The sequence below is a fragment of the Panthera uncia genome, chromosome B4 (assembly GCF_023721935.1).
Source record: "Panthera uncia isolate 11264 chromosome B4, Puncia_PCG_1.0, whole genome shotgun sequence".
In the NCBI taxonomy this organism is placed as follows: Eukaryota; Metazoa; Chordata; class Mammalia; order Carnivora; family Felidae; genus Panthera; species Panthera uncia.
Window position 1 is genome coordinate 72,674,205 of NC_064809.1, and position 25,361 is coordinate 72,699,565.

A 25,361-nucleotide genomic window follows, 5' to 3' on the forward strand; every position below is an offset into this window, starting at 1 on the left:
AGGGAATGATTAATAGAAACCTTTGAGGGACTGAGATCGGGGACAGGCATGCAGAGGCCTTACATAGGCACTATATCCTATTTCTTTGAGTGGTAGGTATAGGCGTCTTATATTTTTATTGTTATGAATGGGGTTCCTGGGTGGTTCATTTGGTTGAGTGTCCGACTCTTGATTTCAGCTCAGGTCATGATCTCACGGCTCGTGAGTTCAAGCCCTCATTCGGGCTCCGTGCTGACAGTGCAGAGCCGGCTTGGGATTCTCTCCCTCTCTCTCTCTGCCCCTCCCTTGCTTGCTCTCTCTGTCACTCTCAAAAAAAATAAACTACAAAAATTATTAAAATAGGATTTTACGTTTAATATGCCCATCTGCGTATATAAAACATTTCGCAATTTTCAAAGAATTAAAAAGCGAGGATAAAGCACCCGTGGGTTTGTCAACATCGTCCCTGTAGCCCATCCCAAGGCCAAGCCAACTCCCCAGGGCTTCTAGAGTGCCGCACACATCCAAGCTGTGGGCAGGGATCCCAGAGGCCCAATACCATTGTGGGGCAATAGGAGAAACTGTTTAGGATGCTTGTGGCTTAACCCCAGGTCAGCTGAGATGGTGCAACTCTCAGTCATCATGATGTTGCTACAGGGTCTGTGTCACCCAGGCGACTAAACATCTGGTGGCTTTGGTGGAAAAAGGAGAAATCAAATGTGGGCGTGGGGGGAATGCCAGACGAATCAGCCCAACGAGGGCTCATCATCACCCGGGCTCGCTGGTGACGTCATGATGCAAGGGCATCAGGACAACAGTCTACCCCGGCATGGCAACTGTGCTTTCCTGAAATGGGCTGAGCTACTACCTTGACATCAGGAAGGCTCCTGGCCAGGGGTTGGGGGGCCTGGGGCCCCAGTCCAGCCGGACAGAAGGCTGGACCCATCAGCTGGAGGCCCACAGAAAACGGGACCATTTCAGGTGAGCTGAGAGAAAACTCAGCCGGCTTGGGGTTATTTGCTGCTACCGAGGAGGCAGGGCCCGGGACCGGAGTCCAGAGGTGCAAAAGAGAACCCAGGCATACATGGCCAGAGAGCTGGCAGGAAGAGACTGTGGAGGCAGGAGAGGCAAAGAGCAGACTGGAGCTGAGTAGGAAATGTCACTATGCTGGACAGCTGCCTGGTGTCCTGGCCTGAGAGGCAGCAGGCCTCTCCCTTCTGAGCCCCTCTCTGAGCCCCTCCCCTGCCTCCGGCTGGCTCTGGGTCTGGGCTGCGGGCTGCTGCCGGTTCTGCTGACACAGGATCCGACCCGCATTTGTGAAGCCCGGGGTAGTATCCTCTTCCTTCCCTTGTCCCCCCTCCTTCCCATGGCCCGCACCTGCTCCTGGAAAACAGCCAGCCACAGAGGTTGTGGCTAATGAGGAAACACCCACCTGAAGGGGCAAGGGGGAGGGGATGCCCGTCTGTGACCACACAGACACGTCCAACCAAAAGGACTCTGAAACGAAAAAGGGGAAACACTTCGTCTACAGCTTGGCCCTGACCTCATAGCCAGTCCTCTGGCGAGTCCAATAAATGGTACAGGAGGTTCTCTCAAGAGACTTTAGTCCCGAGATTAGGGATTGAAAACTTGACAGAGTGATTTGTTGGGCACAGGCGTGCCATGTCATCGCTGGCAGGGGTGAGGGGGTGGAGCCTGGCAGCAGCCAGGACCAGCCCTCCCTCGAGGCTGGGAGTAGCAAGAAGCAGTGGGGAGGGATGGGGGGGGGGGCAGCGACCAGCATGTAGGCAGATGGAAAGAGCCTCCCTATTTCTTCCACTGCAGAGGGTGTTGAGAGGGAGGGAGGGCTTTTATCTAGGGGAGCTCTGCTGCTCCTGCTGCTCCCACGGACCCCCCACCCGCCCCAGATTTGAAGGATCCTCGGGGAGGGGGGAGCAGAGCCAGAGGATGGCCTAGCATACTGCTGATGGCAGGAAAGAGATCCCACCCCAGCTAGGACTGCCGAGACCCCTCAGGCGCGCTGGGAAGGGTGCAGGCTGGGATTGCGGCACAGGGCCTGGCCTCTTGGGACGGCTTCACAGACAGGTGTTCGAGATCCTCGTCTGTGCAGACGGTGTAGGCGGAGCGAGCGCTGCAGGGGTTAAATACAGCAACTCGCTGCTTTCAAACAGGATGTTTTCTGCCACTTTTAGCTCTTCCTGAGACATGCTCCACACCCCCGACCTCAGTAAGGGCTGAAGGGGGGCTGACTCTGGTGCCCAGAGTCTGTGTGCTACTGGCATATGCTGGGTCACCAAGGTGGGGCTGGCAGAATTTCACCCGTCCCACTTCTACCCACATCCAGCTCTGCTTGTCTACCCATAGAGACAGACAGACAGACAGACCACACACACACACACACACACACACACACACACACACTTCCTCCCTTCCCTGATGCCAACAGAAGGTGCCTGACCCTGAAACCTGGCAAAAGCCTTCAAGCTAATCCCCAGATGGGGAAGGTCCAGACCCCTAGCTTTTGTTCCTCTGCCTCCTAGAGGCCCAACTAGGCAGGGAAGGGAAGAGCCCATGGGAATTACAAACTGTGGGCCCTGGGGCTGTCAGCTCCCCCAGCCTATTGACCATCCCCTTGGGCACTGCCAGCCCCCAGCAAACACCCAAGGAAAATGCCGGTGGATGGGGGAGCCTGGGTGACTCAGTCGGTTAAGTGCGTGACTTCGGCTCAGGTCATGATCTCACGGTTCGTGGGTTCGAGCCCCGTGTCAGGCTCTGTGCTGACAGTTCGGAGCCTGGAGCCTGCTTCGGATTCTGTGTCTCCCTCTCCCTCTGTCCCTCCCCCGCTCACGTTCTGTCCCTCTCTCTCTCTCTCTCTCTCTCTCTCAAAAATAAATAAACATTAAAAAGAGAAAAGAAAGAAAAGAAAATGTCGGTGGGCGATGCACTGAAATAACCTGAGCCAGGTCGGCCGGCTCCCAAGGGCCGTGGGTGGGACGAGGCACCGCTGCTGGGGACAGACATGCTGTCACTTACCCCCCAAGCCAGGCTCTCCTTTGCTCCCCGTACTTGTGTCGTCCATCGCCTCCGGCTGACCACCCTCTTCTGGATTCTACCCCATGGCCTTATCGATTTCCCAGAATCCCCGCTTGCTCCTCAGAGGCTGAGGTGAGGGCCAAGTTGGCACAGAAAGGACCACCGCTTCCTGTCCTCAACCCCTAAGGTTTTCAAAAGCCAGACTTGAGACCCAGGTAGACTACCACCCTTGAGCTTAAAAAAAAAAAAAGAAAAAAGAAAAAAGAAAAAAGAGTGTATGGAGTATCTACTATGTGCCAACCTGCCAGGCTCTAGCCGCATGACCTACATAAACCTCATAACAGTCCCGTGAGGTGAGGAGCAGTCCCATTTTACAGATGGCAAAACCAAAGTCCAGGACGACTTGCCCAGGGCGCCATGGCCAGGCAAGTGGGGAGCCAGGGGCCACACAAGGCAAACTTAGTGCCATGCCCACGTGCTTCTGCTGTCTCCTGCTGACCCCTCCCATATCCCAGTGATAATCATCAGCGGGGACACGGCAGTCCGCTCTGAGCCCCGCTCCGGGTTCTCCAGTATGCTCTCTCATTCAGTCCTCACAACACCCTCATCAGGCGGGTCCCGTTATCATCCCTCTTCTGGCCATGGGAAAACTAAGGCTCAGGGAAGTTGTTTGTCTTTGGAGTCCAGATTTGAACTTAGACCCTTTTGCCTCGAGTCCCCCCTCTGCTTGCCTTTCCTAAGGGAGATATCTCAGTCATCTCATCAGCCCTAAGTCCTGGAGGCCCTTCGCTTCCACCAAGTCCGGGGGCAAAGAAGAGAACAATCCCCACAGGTCATGATGGAAGAATGCCACGGCGCTTTTCCTTCCAAAGCTCCCAAAGTCTCAGGGTGGCAGGCATTAGCCGGGATCCCCTTTCTGCCAGCCATCCCCTCTTACCGGGAAAACCTCGTTCAACACGCTGGCCGCTCCTCCCCATGCAACTGTGCACTACTGGATGGTCCTTTTAGGAGAGGTTAACCTAGATTTAGCCTAAAGTTCCAAGTGCGAGGAAAGTGGGTCAAGGATACAGGGTAGCAAAGGAGAAGTGGAAAAATAAGCGCTTAATACCACCCTCCTTTGCCACATCATACAGCTCCCCACCCCTGCCCGCAATTCATGTTCTGAGTACACAGGACATCCCATTGCTTCTACTGGGGCTGTCCCCAGAACAACCCCCTCCTGCTCTTGGTATTAGAAATACCCAAGTCCCTGACACTGAGCCTCAGAGAAACATGGTGGGAGCTCAAGTCTGCAGAAAGCCCCTGGCTTCCATTCCTCCGGGGACTGCATCCCACATCAAAACCCCTGCCTGAGCCTGACCCAGTCCTGACCTTGCCTTAGCAAGAAGTGAAGAGATAACATGTTTCGTTCCAGTCATCGAAGCCATAACCACTGCCTCTCCTATATGTCTGCCTGTCGGTGCACACAACACACACCCCGTCTTCCGGGGCTTCTGCTAAATGGGCATCACCGGGACAGGCTGGCCTAGAACAGTCTCGTGATATGGTGGCTACAGGGTGTCCTGGGAAGAGCCTGGGAAGACAAAGATCAAAGTGCTGCTAGACTCACTTTAACCCCACCACACTCACTGAACCCTCTTCAGAGTCCTGAGGGCCGTAAAGCTATGGCCTGGAGGATAAGTGGTAGACAAGAGATCTGACTGCTAAGGTCTTTTCCACCTCTGAAAGGGTGCAACTCCAAGGCCAGATTTCCCATCATGATGAGGCCTTAAGACCACTCAGAAAGTGAGATTCCCTCACTGAGCTTTCTCTCGGACCCCTCAGTTGAGCCCCAACACCATGCTAGCGCAAGGGGGGTTCACTCATCCTCAGATGCCAAGGACCAGGAAGGACATGAGCAGTGTGGTCCCTAATGGGCCCCATGGAGAACGGGAGCCCAGGACAGGGGGCCACGCTCAGCTGGGCTGCGATTGGAATGACCGAAACTGAGCTTTCTAATTGTTGACATTGGCTCAGAGTTCCCCCTCCTTCTAGAAAGAAGCGGAAAGCTAAGTGATTTCCCAGAAAAGGGAGAGAAAAATTCTTCTGCCTGAAATTGGCACACACAGAATGAACCACGTGGGGGGCTCTCTCTGGAGTGTGTAGGCCAGCCATGCTGCACGTGAGCTTATGTGCACACAGCCATTTCTCGTTGATTTTCACTTCATCATCCTTTCAACTCTGTCCACAGAGTGCTGAGCACTGTAGGATCTAACTTAGTGTTGGTCATCTCTTTATTCTAGTGTAACTCAGGCACAGCAATGTCACAGCCAGCTAAGGTGATGTCTTTTCTTCCTTCCCACCATCCCCAACATATATACACATTCTTTTTCCAGAACAGTCTCAGCATTGCCTCCCAGAAGCAGCTGAGGAGGAACAGAGTGAAAAAGAGGGAAGGGGGAGAGGAAAGCATATTATATAAATAGAACTTGTCTAAATATTCCTTGCCTCATTGTCTCCCCAGCCCCTCCACACACACACATATTTTAAATATGGATGAGAATGGTTGGATTATTTTCTGCAGACCGTAATGTCCAAAGTAAAACCCACTAGCTAGTCAGTCGTCTCAGACATCTCAGGATTGGAAGGAAACTCTACCTAGTCCAACCATCTTAAATCCCCTCTATAATATTCTAACCTGTACGTGAATATTTTTCCTAATGGAGCACTATCTCCCATGGCAATCTACTTTCCTTGGATGACTGTATGCTTAGAAAGTTCTTCACTATGCAAGATGAAAGAGCCCCTGTAGCTTTCAATCACAGGTCCTAGACAAACTCTTTACAGCCATCTAAGATGGCTGGACATCTAAGATGGACATAGAATGAAGCTACTAAGCGATTCCCACAGCGTCTCTGGAGGAAGGTTTGGCCAGACCACCACATGGCGCCATCGTGCAAATTAGAAAAGGGCCCATTCCTCATCTGCTAGAAAACTGTTGTAGAAAGTAGAAAAATCTATGATGTTTATGATGTGAGTGAGACTGCAAGGGAAAAGCAGAAAAGATAACGGGGGCTGCATTTAATTTTGGCTCAGACTTCATAAACTTCCCGGGTATGATCGTGATTCCCACAAGGGCAGTAAATAAGGGGATGAGTGCAGCGTCTGCCTCCATGGCCTTCACCTGGAGAGAAGAGTTTCCAGTCCAAGAAAAGGGCTCTGTGGGAGAGTGTGAGTAGCTGAATACACTCCCCCAAGCCTGCCTGCCCTCTTCTGTCTTTGGCTCAGCCATCTCCAGGGGAGCCTGGCCCCCAGCACTACAGCACTAAGAACACAGGCAATGTGTCCCTAACTATCTAACTATCTAAGTGACTGATGACTCAACAGTCGCAGGAAGGAGTTTATCCTGAAAGTGCTTCTAAATCAAACCTTTGGGGAATATATATATCACCTTTGAGAACCTGATAAAGGTCATGGACAGACATCCCACGCAATGCCAAGGGTTAGTGGGTCACTCCTTAGAAACCATGCTATCAGCTCCCATTCTATCAGCCATCCACTAAGACTCTTTCTTGGCTGACTGTCCTGTTATTCTTGGGAGTGCTGGCAGCTTCTAGGAGCTGAGCAGAACCCAGAGGCAGGAACACACAGGGCCCCAGCCCCAGACAGTGGGGCTGGAGATACATAGCTTGCTGAGATATAGTTCCACTTCTTATCGACAACAATTATTCCTGCTAGCTGCTTTTTTTCCAATGGAAACTCTGCCCTTAGCTTTGTCAACAAGATTTCTGGGTTGATTACGGTTCTCCAGGTAACAAGCAGGCCAGGCCCTGTCACTGCTGGAAAGTGTGGGCAGTGACAGTGTCTGCTGAAGCGTAGGGAGCTGCCCATTCATAATCTGCAGTCCAATCTCTCTGGTTTTAGAGCAAAGAAACTGGGGCCATCAGAGGGGGAGCAGCTTGTCCCAAGAGTACAAAGGAAAGAGAGTGTTTTTCCACCTCCACCCTGGGCAAGTCCCAAGACCTCTCATCACCAGCCCGAGCAGCTTCCAGGGGTCAGAGTGGTGTGGGAGAGAAATGGGCCATGGGAGGAGGCATGAATGTCATCTTTGGAGGAGGGGAGTTGTGGGAAGCCATGGGGGAGGCCCTGAAGCGCACTGCAGTGGGACCACCCAGCACCGATGCCATCCCAGACAAGCAACACAGAGGAACAGAGTGAGGGTAACCCACTTGCTCTTGCCCAACCAGCTCTAGCTCCTGGCTCTGGCCTCCATGGCCTGAAGAAATGGACCCAGACCCAGAGAGGTAAGGGGAGATCTTAGACGGAAGTGGGATGTGCCTGGTGTGCTCTCTCACTATTCTGGGAGCCTCTCCTGGACACTAGGATGGGGGTTCTTCCCTGGGATATGTGTTCCAGATCAAGGTTGATGGGACAAGGAGGCTTTTGGTCCAGTTACTTGGAGACCAAAGAATAGAAATTGGAGCAGCCCAAATGGAGAACACCAAGAATACAGGGGAAGTGGTTCTAGCCCTCCTCTGGGGAGACTTCAACTCCTACTATTGCTAATGTAGGCGATGGCTAAATGGGATTTAAAACAACAACAATGGCCTCAGGACATCAGAAGAAAGCTGCTTCGTTCTCCCAAGAGATTCCCAAGCCCAGTTCTAGCGTCTCTGTGGCCCTCTACCCAGACTAAGCATCTTTCTTACTGCTGGGTCCCCGGCCCAGGTCCACATAGACCTGAGTCTGCCCCTGCCCAGACAGATAGCTTTGAGCCCACCGCCCGCCCCCAAACTCATCCATCCCGGCCAGCCTTCTTCTCTTCATTTTCCTCTGGGACCAATGCAGTCTTTGTGTCACTCACACTCTTTCTGCACTGTGTCAGTACCCAAAGGGCCAGGTCCTGCCGGCACTGAGATACTCAGAATCCTGGGCGTCAGATCCCTCGCTTACCTCCACAACCGCCCTGGCCAGCCTGATGCGCTTGGCAATGTGACTACCGTCCAGCGTCCCCCAAAGCCCATTCCTGCATCCTCCTCTGCCAATGCGGACATGAGAGAGCGCCTGGGTCACAGGGCTGTTACAGGACCAACATCTCTGTCTAGCGCTCACCACAGTCTCTGGCACAGTGTGGTTGGATGTCAGCTGGAGCTCACTACTAAAGCTGTAACTGCTGTCAGTACAAGACCAGAGCCTGGAAAATCAGGAAACTTTCAGGCCCCATAGAGGTGCCATGGAGGGCAGCAGGCCTGCTCTCAGCCCCAAACATGCTACTCCAAACAAACGTTGCCCAGAAAGCCACATTTCCACTGAACTGGGAAAAAACTGACCACCCCACCCATTGGCTGTGGCTTCCAAAAATCTGGCTTCTCAGGGTGGGGAAATTTTCCCCAGCCAGATTTTTGGAAGCCACAGCCAATGGCTAATCTCTCCCCTATATGCAGAGAAGCTGAGCTACACATCTGGACTTTTCCTCTGCAAGAAGGATAAGACCCGTGGCTCCCGAGGTGCCACTGAGTACCAAGCCCTTGGGCCCATTGCCTTTCCCTTCCTTTCCCTCTGTCCCCCAATGCCATCTCTCTCCTACTTCTTCTGTCACCCGGGGCTTGTCATGCATCCGTCACATATCTGTTCTCCCCTAGTGGGACCTGAGGCTCAGCGGCCCCATGAGGCTGCCTGTGTGTCATCAGGGCAGTGGTACTTCCTCAGCTGCTCTTGCCTACCACCAAAAGTGCAGAAGGCAGGGGAGACTGAGGTGGAGAGCCAAAGGCTGGAGCCCAGAGGCAGCAGTGAGGGCTGCAGCCTCCCTGGCAATAGGGAGGCCCACTGTGGCCCCTAACCCAGACACTGGGCTGGCTCTGGCTCAGGGGGCCTGGACTCTTATTTGCCTCTGGCCCTCAGGGGGCCCTGGAACACCTTTCACTTACACTATTAGGCCTGTGTCAGAACCAGTGAAGGATCCTGGGTCTTCTGAGATACATAGGACAGCTCCAGTTCCAAAGGTACTGATCTACCCAAAGGCATCCTCTCTATCTTCTAGATTACTAGCAAGGGGGTGGACACTCCTCATGTATTCATGAAGCTTTTCCGGGCCTAGACCAAATAGGTTCCCATTCACTTTAGAGGGGCAGTGCAGTCACCCCAAGGGGACACCAGCTGCTCCTCAGTTTCTGATTAGAATGGTTTCCCCCTAACGGTCTTTTCCAGAGCTTCTGTTTCGTCAGAGTTCCAGCTATCCTGCTGTGTAGATTTCTTCCTGGGGACCCCATCGGATGGCCAGGGAGCTGTAACATTCTTTCTTGGCCTCACACCGTGGTGGGCATTGGTTCTGGCCTTCGATGCCTTACTTTTGATGGTGACCCCTGGTTGGTTTTAAGCACTGAGACCATGGCAAGCCCTGTCCTGGAAGTCAGAGATACAATGGAGAGCCACACACAGACCCTGCCCTCTTGAAACTCCCAGTCCACTGAGGGGGACAGACAGGTAGGATCCATCCTACGATATAGGTAAGCACACGTGACCAGAGTGTGCAGGAGAGCTCCTGGCTTTGTGCCCATAGGGTAAAGAAGGCTCTTCAGAGGAGGTCACTTCTTAGCCCGCTAACAGAGACAGAGAGGATCACAGTTCAACACGGCAGTGGTAAGAAGGGTAATGAGGGTTTCGGGCAGACAGCGAGTGTGCAAAGGCCAAGAGACAAAAGGGAAAGAGAGGGCTGGAGGCAGGAAAACTGGTTCTGCATGGCTGGAAAGAGAGAGAGCACCAGGAAGAGATGAACCAACTGACCACACTCATTGTAATAGAAAGTGGATTCCATTCTTTCCTCCACTGAGTCCTTCTACCCGTTGAGACTTGAATACCAGGAATTTTTAATTATTGTAATGATATTTGAACTGAAGACTTTCAGAGTCCAATCGGATTCCCATTCTGACCTGAACTGAGCTCCAGCCTTATACGGAAAGTAAAAGTAGGGCTCTCTCCCCTTGATTTATTGAGAAAGTGCCCCAAGGTCAGCAAAGCAGTGGGCTTCTTCTTTAGACAGTCGAGGTCCCAGCTGGTGCACACCCAGGGCCACCACCCTGCAGGGGAGCTCCTTTACCCCGGGGGGAGGGGGGCAAGTAGGACCAGCATAACTGAGCTGAAAGGCAGAGACAAAGGAGACAGTTCTGGAAAACTCAACCCGGCCGGACGGGAAAATAAGTGTTCTGAGAGAAAACCAAAGAGAGAACAAAAGGCTCAACAAGGGCAGACGGAAGTTGGTGACCCACTCAGCTGCATGTCACCAGCTCAATCCTTCTTTAACGCATCAGTCTGTCCAGGGTGGCTGGATACGGTTGCTCGGCAAGGGGACTGCTGAGTTACACACAGCCGCCCAATCCCCGAACGTGCCTCCACTGTTCCACGTGGCTCACTGCTCTCTCCCGGTCAACGAGGTCACTTCCTTGTTGCCAGGAATCGCTGTAAGGAAGGGCATCAGCCACAGACACACAATGTTCACAAACAGCTTGCACCACGGACACCTGTGGAAAGTCCCCGACCTGTGTGGGCACACACCAGCCCGTACCCTGAGTCGGAATGTCCATACTCACTGCTGGCAACAACACATGCCGGGCCTTCCCCTCAGAGCTATAACTGAAGATGACCTTGTTTCAAGGTTTCAGGCCCAAACGTCCGAATCTGTCAGGAGGCTTCTTCCCCAGAGCCACCAAGTGGTAGGAAATAGCTGCCTTTGTCCTAACCCGTGAACCCTCTCCAAACTATAGTCCCCTCCCCCAGCCCTATCCACTGGCCATCTTCCTCTTCCTTGTTTTCCTCTGATACCCAGGGGCAAAGATGGAGCAGATTTGCCATACAGAGCCCCTTTCGGTGGTGTCGCAGGGCACGCAGGGGCTACCCCGGGGTCTCAAGAGAAACCACCTCTTTCCCTCCTCAACAGTCAGCCGTGTGCGGCCCCCCCGCTGCCCTGGGGCAGGGCCTGCTGCCCACCTGGGCCTCTGCTCGGGGTAACAGAGTCACAGCTCCTTCACTCAGCGCTCTTTCCCTCGGCAGCAAACATCCCTGGAGAAGGCACTTGAGGGACCAGCTCAAAGGAGGTGGGAAGGAGACCTCACTCCAGCTGGCTGGGCAGGCTCCACTCTGTCAGGCAGCCCGTGGGCAGCACGGAAGGGCAAGAGTCCAGGGGCCTGTGGCCCATGATGGCCCCCTCCTCCCACCGCCTCCCTTTACCCACCCCCTACACCTTACTTTTGCCAGAGCTCCCCCTGACCTCAAAAACAACTCTGCAGCCAGGCTCTGCAGGAGCTCAGGATTGAAGTTTAACAGAGACAAAAATAATTCCCTGGAGTGAGCTATTTTCTGCCCAGCTTTGGGAACAATGGCTTGAGGTGGCAGGCAGGGGAGGCAGGCGTGGGGAGGAAGCTGGCCACGGGCCATCCACGGGTTTGGGGTCATCCCCATGCCCGCTCCATACTCCCCCTGGTGTGGGGTTTTCAGAGAAGGGGGACCTTCATCAGGGGCTGAGGCACCTTCCCCCACCTGTCAACCCCGGGTGAGGAGTGAGGACAGCGGGGATGAGGAGGCCTGTGGGGACCTTGTGCTGCCTGCACCCTGGGCCGCAGTGCTCCATGGCTACTCCTCTCTTGTGGAACGGAAGGAAGAAGGGAGAGAAAACAGCACCACTTTACCAAGCCTCAGAAGGGGGATTCTACACCCATTTGTCTATCTCACAGCATAAACACCTCACAATATTTATCTGAGACAAAATATTTAAAGTGTTTTATAAAATCGTGATACTCCATAAAGCTGTTACTGGTTGACCATTATTGCCCCAGGTTTTAAGAGGAGGAGGAAATTCAGGCAGGAAAGTAGAAGGCGGTGAACACACACTTTGCAATAGTACAGGGAGCATGACCCTCACGGCACCATGAGGCCCTCACAGTCTGGGAGACCCCGAAGTGCAGCGTAGGTGGGCTCGTCATTCATTGCCTACCAACCCCAATCCCCACATTTCACTATTCTTTCTTTTTTAAAAAAATTTTTTTAATGTTTATTTTTGAGAGAGAGATAGAGCACAAGCGGGGGAGGGCAGAGAGAAAGAGGGAGACACGGAATCCGAAGCAGCCTCCAGGCTCTGACACAGGGCTCGAACTCACAAGCCGTGAGATCATGACCTGAGCCACCCAGGCTCCCCATCCACTATTCTTTCTATTTTTTGTTTCCCTAGAGACCCTTTGCTTAACCGTTAGTTTCTTTTTTATTTCTCTACACAGAACTTTCCTGCTAACACCTCTGGAAAAACACCTAACTGGGAATATAGAGTTGGGGGGGGGGGGGGGGAGGGGGGGGGGGGAGGGAGGGGATTCACTCATGGAATATCTTTAGGCTGATTTCATTATAAGTCTCCAGAAAGAGACGGTCTGCATGATACAGTATTATCACGTGCTAGGAAGGGGACCCATGGAGGGTGGGTGATCATGCCTTTCGTGAGAAATTCTACATCAGCAAGGGCCTTACCGGTCCCACTCTGTCTAACGGTCCCGTGTTCAAAGAAAGAAACTACCCAAAGACATCCGGGGCCGGTGGGGGGCGGGGGGCAGGGCTGCAGGCTAAACCTAGCCATGACTGTGTTCACTCTGCCACCGCCCACCATCGCCACCGGGTCGTCGTAAATTTTTTAGTTAGTGGTCAGTGTTTTTGAAAACTGGAGAGATTTCACTTTTGGAAAAACTCTGGATGTCCAGCTTCCTCGTAAAAAAAAAAGGGGGGGGGGGGCTAACGTGGTCACACCGGGCTGCAGTTCCCGGGGCAACCCTGCGGGCCTCAGGTGAAGCTAACCCTCCAGACCAGGCTGTGCCACTCTCCCCTCCCCCTGCCCTTGCACCCCACCAGGGTCTGCAGCCCTCCAGCCTCACTCATCACCTGGCCCTACCCCCCCAACCGGCAACCAGCCCTCAGCGACAGCGGAGCTCTGAGTGCAGGGAGACACAGGTAAGAGAAGAGGGTCTGGAGGCAGCCTGAGCAACAGCAAACCCTGCCTCCCCACACACCTCCTGCCCGCTGTGTCCGCAGCTCTCTAAGCTTCCGTTCCCTTGCCTGCAAAATGAGAAAAAAGCGGCAAAACCTACCTCATTTGTCTGTGAGGGTCAAATGAGATAATGCAGGTCAAGGGCTCAGCACCGCGCCCGGCACAGGGTACCTGCTCAGGCAATGTTAGTGCTTGTTATTCTGCAGGATTGGCTTCAGTAATGGGAGAGAAGTCCTCTGAGTTGCAGCCCAGTTTTTTATAACGTTTTAGTCACACAAAGCTCCTGCCCTTCAACTCTCTTCAAAAGAGAATTTTTTTTAGCGTTTGTTTATTTTTGAGGAGAGAGAGACAGAGACAGAGAGAGACAGTGCGAGTGGGGGAGGGGCGGAGAGAGAGGGAAATACAAGAATCCCAAGCAGGCTCCAGGCTCCGAGCGGTCAGCACAGAGCCCGACGCGGGGCTCGAACTCACGAACCGTGAGATCACGACCTGAGCCGAAGTCAGATGCTTAACCGACTGAGCCACCCAGGCACCTCAACTCTCTTTACATAGCTCAGGGGTCCCGGTCTACCTACAAACACATTTCCATTCAATCAACAGCCATTGAGCATATCTGTGATGAGTTAAGTATTGCGTGGAGTAAGGACACTTCAGGTATAGGACCCAGCCCTGTTCTCAGGGCCTCTCAACCCAGCGGGTACATGGACAATCGAACAGACAGGCACAGCCCTGTCAGTTAGAGTCAAACACAAAGCTCTCCCCTCTGGGTCCTGCCCCAACCACCCGGGAGCTTGGCACTGAAGGAGGAACCAGGGGTGATTCTGACTCTCCTTCTCCTCCTAGGTTCCAAAACGTTCCAGAGCTTTACTAAAAGACACTGGTAAATTAGCCCCACTTCCCCCTCTAGTTTCTCAGGTTCCACACCTGAGTTCCTCCACTGCACACTGGTTAACATAATTTCATCTCAACAAAGCCATTCGGATCTCAGATGGAGTTCATTACAGTGGAATTTTACCTGAGGCTGCCACCCCCCACTTCTTCACATCATGGCACCCAAGATGTCGGTGTGCTTGCCAAATAGGCTGGGCAGAGGTACCTTCCCACCCCTGGCAGAAGGCCGGAAATTGAGAGCTGTTTGGAACAAAGAACTCTGCCCCGAAGGTGTTTTCCAGCATCATCCTGGCCAGCCTGGAACTGTCCCATTCACCCTCGGCTGGCACCACCTACTGCCTCTTTTCCAGCCCTCCTCAGACAGGAAGAGGAGGGCAGAGAACAGAGCCGAACAACTGTGCAGGACAGGTCGTGGGCAGGTGAGGCAGGGGCAGACGGCCCAGGCTACAACAGATCTGAATTTAAGTTCTGGTTCTGACTTAGGAGCTCAATGACTTTGGGCAAGAAGTTGAACCTCTTAACTTCTTTCAACATCAATTTCCTCTTCTGTGAAACGGGGATAACAGTATTGCCTACCTCATAGCATTATTGAGGGGCCTGGGTGAGAAAATGCATGAAAAAAATTAACACGGTGCCTGGAACGTATAAGTTAGAATAGCCATTGGTTTATTACGATTGTCAGCTTTTATATGATATATGATTATGTCAGCCTCACAAAGGTCAAAGGTTGGTGTACAGAGAGACACTGGGGCAGAGTTGGGGTGGGAGGTGATTGAAGAATGGGTGGGGCCCTACCACCGAGCCCAGCATGGGTCTAGTGACCAAGATGAGGCCCAGGGCAGAGGCACTCACCTGCCCCTGGAGCTGACACGCACAGACTGGCTGGGTAATTGCAGGATTGCGGCCTCGGGTGTCCCATGCAACTGCCCAGCAAGCCACATTCTTTTGTGGGCGGCTGGGTGAGTGGGCAGCTGGCTGTTTATGTGGCCACCAGGACACTGGGTCTACCGAACACCTACTCAACCCAGCACCCCCAGGCAGAGTGTTCAACCTTGGAAGAGGAAGGGATTCTCTGTGGGCATTCTGCTCCTTTCCCCAAGGTGCCTCCTCTGTTCTCTCCACCACGACCCTCTAGCACCCTCTGCTTCTCAGATTGGACAAGTCAGTGGGTCAGAGATCAAGGCCAGACTCTGAACAATTAGTCTTCAGTTTACTTCACCTGGAGCTTTCAGATGACCAAAAAGCCCTGGACAGATGTAAATCCCATCACTGCCCCCAGCACCCTGAATTCTGATTAGCTAACAAACACAAAGTTCTGATACTTCCACGTCCTGTTCTCAAAATCGATACCCAAGGAAAAGATACCGTCTCAATACCCTTAGCAAAAATGCAATCCAGTGGATACTAACTGGTCACCTAGTATGTGCTCAGCACTGACACTAGGCTCTTGGTTGAATTGAACAGGACGCTAAGTACCAGGATGGGCTTGGAGCCACAGGATCCCTCCCTCACTGTTGCTGGAAGGTTACAAGGAAGGGCTTCAGCCGCACCCGGAGACCCTGGGCAGAGCTCACAGAGTCAGGCTGACACCTGTACAGGACCACCTGTGCGTGTACCACACGTCAGACAGGGGTACACATATAACCGGCCGAGAATGATTCAATTATGAGAGCTGAAAGGGACTTTAGAAACTCGTCTAGTCGGACAACCGTTTCATTTTAGAAATCAAGGCTATGTCAGGTATTGAAAAGGATGGGGAACAATGGGAACTTTTAGCCACTGCCGAAAGGAATGCTTTTCAGTACAACCACTGTGGAAAAGAGTTGGGCGCTGTGGAGCAATGCCAAACACAGAATCCCAGGTGCCCTGGCCCCAGGTATGTGCCCTGGAGAACCGCCTACGCGCACATCAGGAGACCAGCACAGTTACTGCCAGCAGTATGACCGTGATAACTCCAAACTGGAAACCACCCAAACGTCCATCACCAAGAGGGAGGACATACAAATTGTGGCACATCCTTACAGTGGACGTCACCCTGAGTGAAAACTAACGAACTACCTCTGGGTGTGTCAACACAGTGGGGGAGTCTCAGAGGCATGACACAAGGTGGAGGACGCACATCACAGGGAACATGCATATAGGTAAGCTCCATGGACACGTGAAGGTAAACAATATATTGTTTTGTAAAACGCACGTAAACGATAACTTACGACGAAAAGGAAGGAAATAACTAACTAACATTCAAAATATGGGTGGGGTGGAGAACAAGGAAGGAGATGCAAATGGGAAGAGGAACGGGAGCTTTGAAGGCGCTGCAGACGTTCCATTCTGCACTTGGGTGATGTGTATAGAATATACTATATTATTCTTTAATCTATACATAAGCATATGGTATACCCGTGTGCGTATGATATATTTCACAGTCAAAAAAATAAGTAAATAAATAAAAAGAATTGAAGAACCTGAGTCTCAGAGAAGCTAACCAACTTTTCCAAGCTCATCAGCTAACAAATGGCTGGAAGAGAAATGTACCAAATCCGAGTTCAGCCAGGTGCGAAGACAGCCATTCTTGGATTCTAAAGGGATCTCTCACAACGATGAAGTTTCTGGTCTAGCAAATTTGGGAACAATTGCAAGAGTCTTTACTTTTCACTGTGAAGCTGCCAGCGTCTTGAATAATGCCTGTCACACCGTAGGTCCTCAACGCATATCTACTGAACGACCCACGCTTTTCGAAGGCTTACTGCCCGCCAGACACTTGACTTGGGTCATCTGGAATCCTCACACGGCTCTACAAGGGAGTTATTCTTATCCCACGTAACAGATAAGGACACTGAGATTCAGAGAGATTAAGAAACCTGCCCAAGGTCACAAGCTAGAAAGTGACAAAGCTGGGATTTGAACCCAGGCGTGTCTAACTCCAACCCCACGTTCTTCCTGTTCTTCGAGGCTGTTGGCAAAGCTTCCAACAGCACTACCTAACATTTCAGAGATATGCCAAGGAACCTGGGGGGGGGGGGCACAGCTGAGGGGTAGGCTGAGCACTTTCTCTTCCTTCTAACCCCGTCTCCAGGCTCTGGCACGGAGAGTGGTTTGCGTGGCCAAGCCCAGCACTAACAGCAGTGTAGCTCAGTGGTCATGGGTTAATTCTACAGCATGGCAGGTTACGACATCTCTTTAAACCTTGGTTTCCCATATCCATGCTGGGGAGAGTAATAGTAGCTTCCTCCAAGGAGAAGCTGTCAAGATGAAAGGAGAGAAGGGAATCACACTGGCTGGCAGAGGCTGTCATATGTGGCCAGAGTCCATCTCCCCTTCCAGGCAGGCTAGGCTCACGAGTGCTCCTTAAGGGGTAGCTAGGAGGGGAAAGGGCAAACAGGATGAGATTAGCTCCAGTTGGCCAAAGGGACAATGGTCTTTCCTTGGTGCCCTTAGTCCAAAGTAGGTTATCAATGAAGTGGCTTGTTTGACATTGAAAGAGTATTTGTCATTTGCCTTCTAGACCATTCAAATCTTGTCTGATCCCATGCAATCTCTCGGCACAGAACTCTCTCTCTCTCTCTCTCTCTCTCTCTCTCTCTCTCTCTCTCAGGTTCTTGTCTGCTGTTTTTACCCAAGTTAGGTACCCAGTAGTGCTGGAGAGGCACTGAGGCCTGAGGGTACTGGCAGAGGGAGCCTCCTTCTGAGAGGCCACTGTCCCCACAGTAACCTCTGGGCAAACCAAGCTTGCTTCCAGGTCAACTTGTTCAAACCAGTTAGTAAATCTAACCCTGCCACTCACAAACATTTACTGCAGGCCTATTATGTCCAAGGCATGGTGCTAAATGCCCTGTGGGCTCCCATGAATGCAGAAGTGGTAGGGTTCTATGGAAGTTAAGACAGACCCAAGTGTGAGTCCTGACTGTCCCATTCATCAGCTGTGGCACCTTGGCACATGGCTCAACCTCACCAAGCCTCAGTTTCCCATTTGCGAAAGGAGCATAACAGTGGTTCCTATCCCACAAGGTTGTGGCAGATCTGGGAGGCCCTGCATGCAACGTACCTAGCACAGCACCTGGTGCAACTGAGCTGAGCACTCAGTGAATAGCTGTTCCTGGAGCTGCAACTCCAGTGCCAGCAGGTGGCACACACTGGATGTGTCGCCAGCAAAGCCTAGGGGCTCACGGGTGCCTCATAGTGCCTGGAATGTCACACCTTGCGCCCCACAGTGCCTGGAATGTCACACCTTGCGTAACACCTCAAAGCTTCAACCTGTGGTCAGAAGGCCAGTGAGAGGCAGCAGCTTCCCAGGAACCGGCTTCTGGGTCCTTCCCAAACTCCACTTGCCCACTGGTGTAGCTGCCCACACCCTCCTCAGGACCAGGACTCTCCCCTGTGCAGAATGGGGACTTTGTGTGGCACCTGGTTCTGGAAACACTGCTTGGTCTATTCCTTGGCACAGGACTTGCAGGGCAGGTTTGCAAACGTATGACACACACTCAGACTCCCCTAGTGCCTGCTGCTTCTGCCTCTCACTTTTGCCATCTACTGACAGGCCACCCCCGCTCCTCCCCCTGCCAGCCCAAGGAGTCTCTCCCCTTCCCTCTCCCCACAAGTCACTTCAAAGGGTGGGACTTCCCAAGAGGTCTTCACCTGCCCTTTTCATTTGTTGGCGATGAGAACAACTTCCTTCCTGTCAGAGTAAGACAGTCACTACACCATCATTAAGGAGGCTCCACCCCCACACCAGGTGCCCCGATCACTCTCATGCTGGACCTCTGCGGACTCTCCAGGGAGCCCGCCCTGAGCATCTGGACCACGAGGACGTCGGACGCAGAAGGGAGGGCAGTTTCTTTTCTGCGTGTTACAGCGTCACGATGCAGTCGCTGCCACCAACGCCTATAGCTTGGGTTGAGCAAGAACAGCCTGTCCCCGCCCTGGACCATTTCCCCAATATTCAGACCTGATGAGACAGTCAAACTCCAGTGTCCGGGGGAACCGACTCCCTCTCCTGCTAAGCAGTTTTTCTCTGGCTCTGCCCTCCACCCTGCTCACCATTTCCCCGGAACCTGACTGCAAGTGACCTGCGCCCTTTATCCACATGAGCAAGGTTTGACTACCCTTCCCTTCTTATTGTTTACCCACTGGAGAGCTGGACTTCCCTGTGGTATGGTGTGTCCCCCAGAGATCTGGGAAGCTGGAGAGACAAAATGAAGAGGCTGCAGATACGGGGGAAGAGGGAAGAGGAAGCATGAGGCTAAGTCTTGGCTCCATTATAAATCCCAATTCCCCCAGGGGCAGCGGAAGGGGAGTTGGCAGGCCTTCCTGTCCCCATCGGAGGTAGGGGTGGGGCAGGAAAGCCGAAGGTGAGGCCAGTCATAAGTCAAGGGTGAAGGGAAGTCACAAGAGCGAGCGAGTGTGGTAGGTTGGGTTCTAGGAGAAGGTGGCTGGGAGCGGAGCTGCCCTCAGGGAAAACACTGGAATTGGGTGATAATATCAGGGAGCAAGCTGGGGTGTTGGGGCTGCCCTGAGAATTAAGCTACTTCCATCCTCCCCTCGTCATTAGGCACCTTCCCCACCTTGTCTTCCTCATTAAACCCACTCCCACCCATCTTCCCCTCGTCAGTGTAACCTCAGATGGGTTCAGAGTGCTGTTCACCATAATGACTAAATGTTTCAGTTGGCCCGAGACAGTTGTGGTTTATGTCAATTGTCCTGACAGAACCTACTAACAGCACCCCTTTGCACTCTCAAAGCTTCCCAGTTTCGACAGGGAATTATACGCTCCCCCTCTCTGGCCCACCAAGAGGGCACTGACACAGGAGAGGGTGAAGAGGGAATTAGAGAAAAGCATGACTGGAAGCGAGGCCCTGAGGTCCAGAGCAATAGCCAGGCTAGCTTCTGCCCACCTGGATCCTTTCAGAACTGGACCGACAGCAGCTGCCCGTCCTGGGGCTCAGACCGTCTCAAGGAAGAGGGCTGATTTGGTGGGTTCTGTTCCTGTCATCCCTCAGAGGGTCTAGCACCAAGCTGGGTGCACAAAAGGCATTTAATCAAAACTTTTCATTTCCTTACTTCCCTCTACCTGCATCCAAAGCAGACCTGCAGCCGTGGCCAAACGGAAAGCTGGACCACTACAACTCCTCCTGTCCGGCGACAGACTGGAACATCATCCTGGCTCAGACTTCCAGGTGCTCCTGACTCTGGCCCTCCAGCCACCAGCACCCAAATGCTAGACAAAGACAACAGGGGGTTTCTAGCAGGGGTTCCAGAAGCAGATCTCGGCCGGGATGGCTGTCGCCTCCTGGGGATGCAGGGTGAAGAACTGAACAGTGGCGCTCCCTCTCCTGCTCGGATGACCGCCTGATCTGGCCCCCAAGCCCCAAGTCAAGCATGGAAGACACTGGCTTTAGACACTGGCTATTTGGTCTGAGAGTGGAGGGTGAGGGTCCGGGAGGGCCTCTTGGTACTTCCTCTGGGACTTAGTCCCAAAAAAGATCAGTTCTGAGGGGGGATGGGAGAGAAGACGGAGAAACCATAAATACAAATAACCAGGGCACCCCAAACTATACCAGGCCTTCCACGATGTTTATACAAATGAAGTGTGATGGCCTTGACTGAGGAGCTGTGAGGGGTCAGGAAAGCTTCCTAACTCTCTTTCCCTCCTTCCTTATCTCACTCTCCTCTTTTCTTACCCTTTCTCTCTTCCCTCCTTTCTTATTCTTTACCCTGGAAAGGGTCCAAGTCGTGGCTAATGAGGGACCAGCCAAACTGAAGCCATGGGGCCCAGCTGGAGTACAGTCTGTGAATCCCCAGCATTTTGCAGTTTGAGTCAGCCCCGCACCACAGCCTGGTTGTGGGCTTGTCTCATATGGCTCCAGAGAGGCCACTGAGTGGGGGGCAATGGACTCTGGGGCTCCCATTTCTGCTCAAGGGTCTGAAGCACCCAAAAGAAAAGCCAGAGAGAAATGTACAGTCTTACTACCTCCGGGTCTGTCTGTATACCGTTCCAGAAGGACCCTCAGTCCTCTCCAGCACTTCGACAAGGACGGGATGGGGAAGCCCTCCTCCCCCCCAATACACAATGCCCACAGTTCACTGAGTTGAGGTTCCAGTGTCCAGACAATCCATTTCCACCTCAACAAACCCCACTTCTTACCCTGGCTTAAAACTTTCTTTGACAACACCATGCCTTCCCTAGTCCCAGAACCTTCCTGACTTCTTGTGCACACCCACCTGGCTAACAGAGCCGGGCTGCTAACAAGATCACTAGGCAGAAATGGAATGGGAGGCTGGAAGTGTACCGTGCTGGATGTACCTCCTGATCCTAGGAGAAGGATAAGAGATGCGGATTTACCGCAAATCCACAAGCTCTTCACCGTCAACCCTTCTGGAATCATACCACAACGATCCCATAATCATCCCTGTGTTGGGTGTTCCCTTCAGAGGAGTGGCCACCACTGGCCACAAGGAAGAGAGCCTTCCAGCAGGGAGCTAGAGTGGAGCTGACTCTGCCTAGGAGAGCTTCTGCAATGCTCAGAAAATGCCTGCCCAATTGCTTGCCTGGGCTCTGGCCCCTCTGGCTGCAACTGAGCCCAGACAGGAGGCTGACTCACTCACCGCAGGGAGGAGGAGGAAGAGGAGGCGGAGAAGGAGGAGGAGGAGATGCGGGAAGGGCCTGGGCTGGGAGACCTAGTGCCCTCCCAGACCGGGTAGCCTGGGTCTCAGCTTCAGTGGTCTGGGGATGTGTGGGGGGAGAGGGGGTCAGGATCCACTGCTCCCTGCAGACCACATGCTGTTCCCTCCTAGATACTTCCCCTAAACTCTCCCCCACCACCCACAGACGAGGGACCCTTCACTCCCCAAACAGAAACTACTTCCTGAGCTCCCTCCCGGATTAGATGCTTGCCCCTGAGTTCCTCTGAACATCTATGGACAGGCTTTCCTGAAAAAATAAATACAGTGCATTAGGGCCAACTAGGTCTAAAATCATTGATGGTTTAAAAAGAAAAGAAAAAACTCTACTTAAAAGATCCAACTCCACCATGGCAGGTGACCGTACACGGGTACTAGAAGATGATAAAGCTTCACACACTCCGCCTCCAGCGGACCTTAGTACCATCGACAGTCGATCTCCCTTTCTTATTCCTTCACTCCGTGCCAAGGCTCCCCAACAGAGGAAGGAAACAAATGCTTCTCGTTGCCCAAGTGCTGAGCACTGTGTAGCAGAGCATTTGTGTGATAAACCGCCTGAGCACCGAGGTCGTTGCCCCTCTCGCCAACCTGGCACGAACTTTAGCTCTTTCTCAGACCTCAGTGTACCGTCAGTGCCTCAGCCTCATGGCACGACAGCCCGGATCTCAGCAGCCAAGTTTGCCCCTGCGATTTACCCTCTAGTGTTTGCACCCGGACACTCAGGCCCGGTACCCCCCCGGAGCCCTACCCCGGGCCCAATCCCGATTCTGGGACACCCCTTCCCCGCTCCTACCGGTTCCGCACCTGGTCAGGCGGCTGGGCACGCAGCTCCGCGCTCCCGGCGCCTCCCGCTCGGCTGCTGCCTTTTGACAAGCAGAGACAACCCAGCACCTGGCCCCGCCCCTCTCGAGGCCCCGCCCCGGGCCCGCCCCTCCCCCTTGGCCCCGCCCAGCGGACCTGCCTCGCTCCCCGAGAAGGCTGGCGGCTTCGCAACCATCTTGACTTGGAATCAACCACTGGGAGACTCTGCCCGGGGTAGTCCTCCACGGCTGCGGTCCACAGAGGAAGGCATGCTGCTTCTCTGTGCCTGAGAGTTTTCGAGGGTGATGTGTGTGCAGATCCACGCTCTGCCCGCGTTAATCTGTGATGCGTTCGCACACCTCCCGCCGCCGGGGTTCCACCTAGCTGCTGCGCACGCCTCTTCCAGGTGCGTCACCCCCACCTGGGTTGACCCGACCCGGACTTCACGGTCTGCCGGGCTCTGGGGGCGTCTGCCGCGGGCACCGTCGGGCCTCTGCGCTCGTGGGAAATCCCGGGCGCCGCTCGCCGTCGCGTTGCTTCTGCAGAGCGCCTGGGAGCTCAGCCCGACCCCACTCGATAGGATAAAAGCGCAAACGGAAAACGCGGCCAAAGTGGCTGGAGCTGCGTCATCGTCCCCCCTCGCCCGAGGCAGATCACGTTCTCGGCCTGTCGCGAACCTCGTCCGAGCGAGCGGGCTTAGTGTCAGCTTCCCGGGACTAATCCCCAGTCTCCCGCCACCCGTTCTATACGACACTGGTGTGAAGAGAAGAGAGGAGTGAAAAAAAGTCTATCATGAGACCTGGAATTGTAGTAGATGGGGGGAAATACGCCATAGAAAATTTTGGCTAGAAATTATTCCGCCTCCTTGGCTATGTGCTAGGCACCGCATCTGGAGGAGAGATAAAAAAAAGATGGGGTTCCCTCCTTCGAGTTCACTGTCCGGTGGGAGAATGTATAAGTAAATAGTAATTACAATATAATATTCTATAATAGAGATGCCCACGAAGCCATCCAGCAGTTGGTGAGCTCCTTTAGGCAGGGGAGGAAACCGTGGCTCAGAGGGACAAGCTGAACAGGTGGAAAGTCGAGGCACAGAGAGGTTAAGTGACTTGCCCAACATTACACAGCTGTTCAGTGAGGGACAGTAGTACAGCCCAGCAAATCTGCTGGTACAAGAGCCTCTGAACCATTTATGAGACAGTTTTGCTAGACTGTAGGATAACCAACCCCTCTCAAACTCTCAATAAAGGGATCAGGAGAAATGAACTGAGGCTAAACAGAAAGAAGAATCTTCAAACGGCAAAATTTGTTAGGCACTCAAACAGTTGATTAAGAGAATATTATGGAAACTTTCTCTCTGGAAAGGTTTAAAAAAAAATAGAAGAGACACAGACTGGTGAATTGAGAAATGGCCCATCTATCCTGAGAAACAGATGAAAGGAAGTGCCCCTTTGGGGGCCCTGCCAGTCTGATGGATAGATTCCCCGCTTGTAATGAAAATAAAAGAAAGAAGCCCCTTGCCCAAAGCATCATGGGAAAGCCAGCAGTGATTCTCATGGGAAGAAAAATAGAACAGGAAATCTCAAATAACCAACACCTTGGGACATTCTCAGGGAGTTCCATGAGCCTCTGGAAGAAGTCACTTTTGTGGTGCTTACTTGGCCAGATGAGTGAACCTAACATCTTGAAAATAAACCTTATCGCAAAGGGATAAAAGATGACTGCTGAGTATTCCTTAGCCATTGACCGTTAGTCTCTTCACAGCTCTCTGTCTGACATTCATTGCCGCCTTTTGAGTCAGGCAGATGGAGTATTTTCTACTCCAGAAATACTCCAGACCCTGTTCTCGTGAAGAGGTGACAGTCAGCATTCCTGTGCTACAGAATAGCTTTGAACTCTTCTAGCTTGACTGCTATTTGACACGTGCTAGAACCTCTGCAGAAAACACGAATTTTCTCTTTCTTTTCCGTGACGTTAACATTTCTTGTGTTCTCATGGTGCCTGGGAGGGGTGGTGGTCCTTACAGGACGCTCATATTGTGTTTTTGTCAGTATTCATCTCTGAAAAGTTACATCAGGGAATATCTAGTAGGCACTTGCTGTGTGCACCTTGCCATGCTATAGTGCTGTAGACCCAAGGGGCTGTAGAGAAACAAAAGAGCCCTTCCAGGTGTGATTTGCCTCGGAGGAAAGATTCCAGAGGTGCCAGGCTGAGGCCACCCCTGTGTACTTCATTTTACAAAATCTGGGGAAAGGCACAGCCTGGCTTCTCAACCTCCCTACCAGGCTTCCGGTGTCTGTGGTGGTCTAGGCAGGCCTGTAGCCAATCCTCAGCTGATGGGCTCCCCTTTTCTGTTGGGCTCCCCTGTTCACTGTCCTTGAGGCTGCCTGGCCCTCTCTGAACCTCTCGTCATGGTACCAGAGCTGGAGTGGATCATGCAGTCCCCACAAGTTTCTGCAGACCCTGTCCCTATAGACAGTTTATAAGCTGTCCAGAGGCAGCAGTCCAGGTAAAAATGTGCCCTTTGAGCTTTCTGGAGCATTCCCATCTGTTTGCTTTTCCACTTTTTTTTTAGGGCTCTTTTCCCTCAAATATTTTATAGTTATGAGCCTAGTGGGAATGAAGGGAAGACTCTCAGCAAACTCCCAAAGAACATTCAGAGAGACACAAAGTCATGGGTTCCAAAGACAGAAGCCACCAGGCTTCCTTGCAGTTTCCTTGTTTTAGAGATTAAAAAACATTAGGTCCAGAAAGGGTAACTCATTTGTCTTCTAACCCATGATAGGAGTGTTCACTCTGTTTATGTTCCAGATGGTAAAAATGGAATGAATAAATGCAAGAAGCTGTAAGCAGTGAAAGCAACCCAAACAAAAGAGTCTCCCCAGGACAGTGTTTTTCATATTTTTAACTGCAACCCATAATAAGAAATAAGTATTAATTATGACCTCGTGTCCCCACGCTACATATAAGTTTTATGAAACAA

The 25,361-nt window shown here is 52.7% G+C and overlaps 1 protein-coding gene across 2 annotated transcripts in view; it reads right to left on the minus strand.

The window, feature by feature from the left end:
• The window catches only part of VDR (vitamin D receptor), a 56,980-nt gene extending 34,519 nt beyond the window's left edge, over window positions 1–22,461 (minus strand). The window contains exon 1 of one of the 2 annotated variants that reach the window (XM_049627251.1): window positions 22,371–22,461. The gene's annotated coding sequence lies outside the window, so the exon portion shown is untranslated. The remainder of the gene's footprint in view (window positions 1–22,370) is intronic. The other variant, XM_049627249.1, reaches the window with a different exon arrangement.
• Window positions 22,462–25,361: the final 2,900 nt, after the last annotated feature.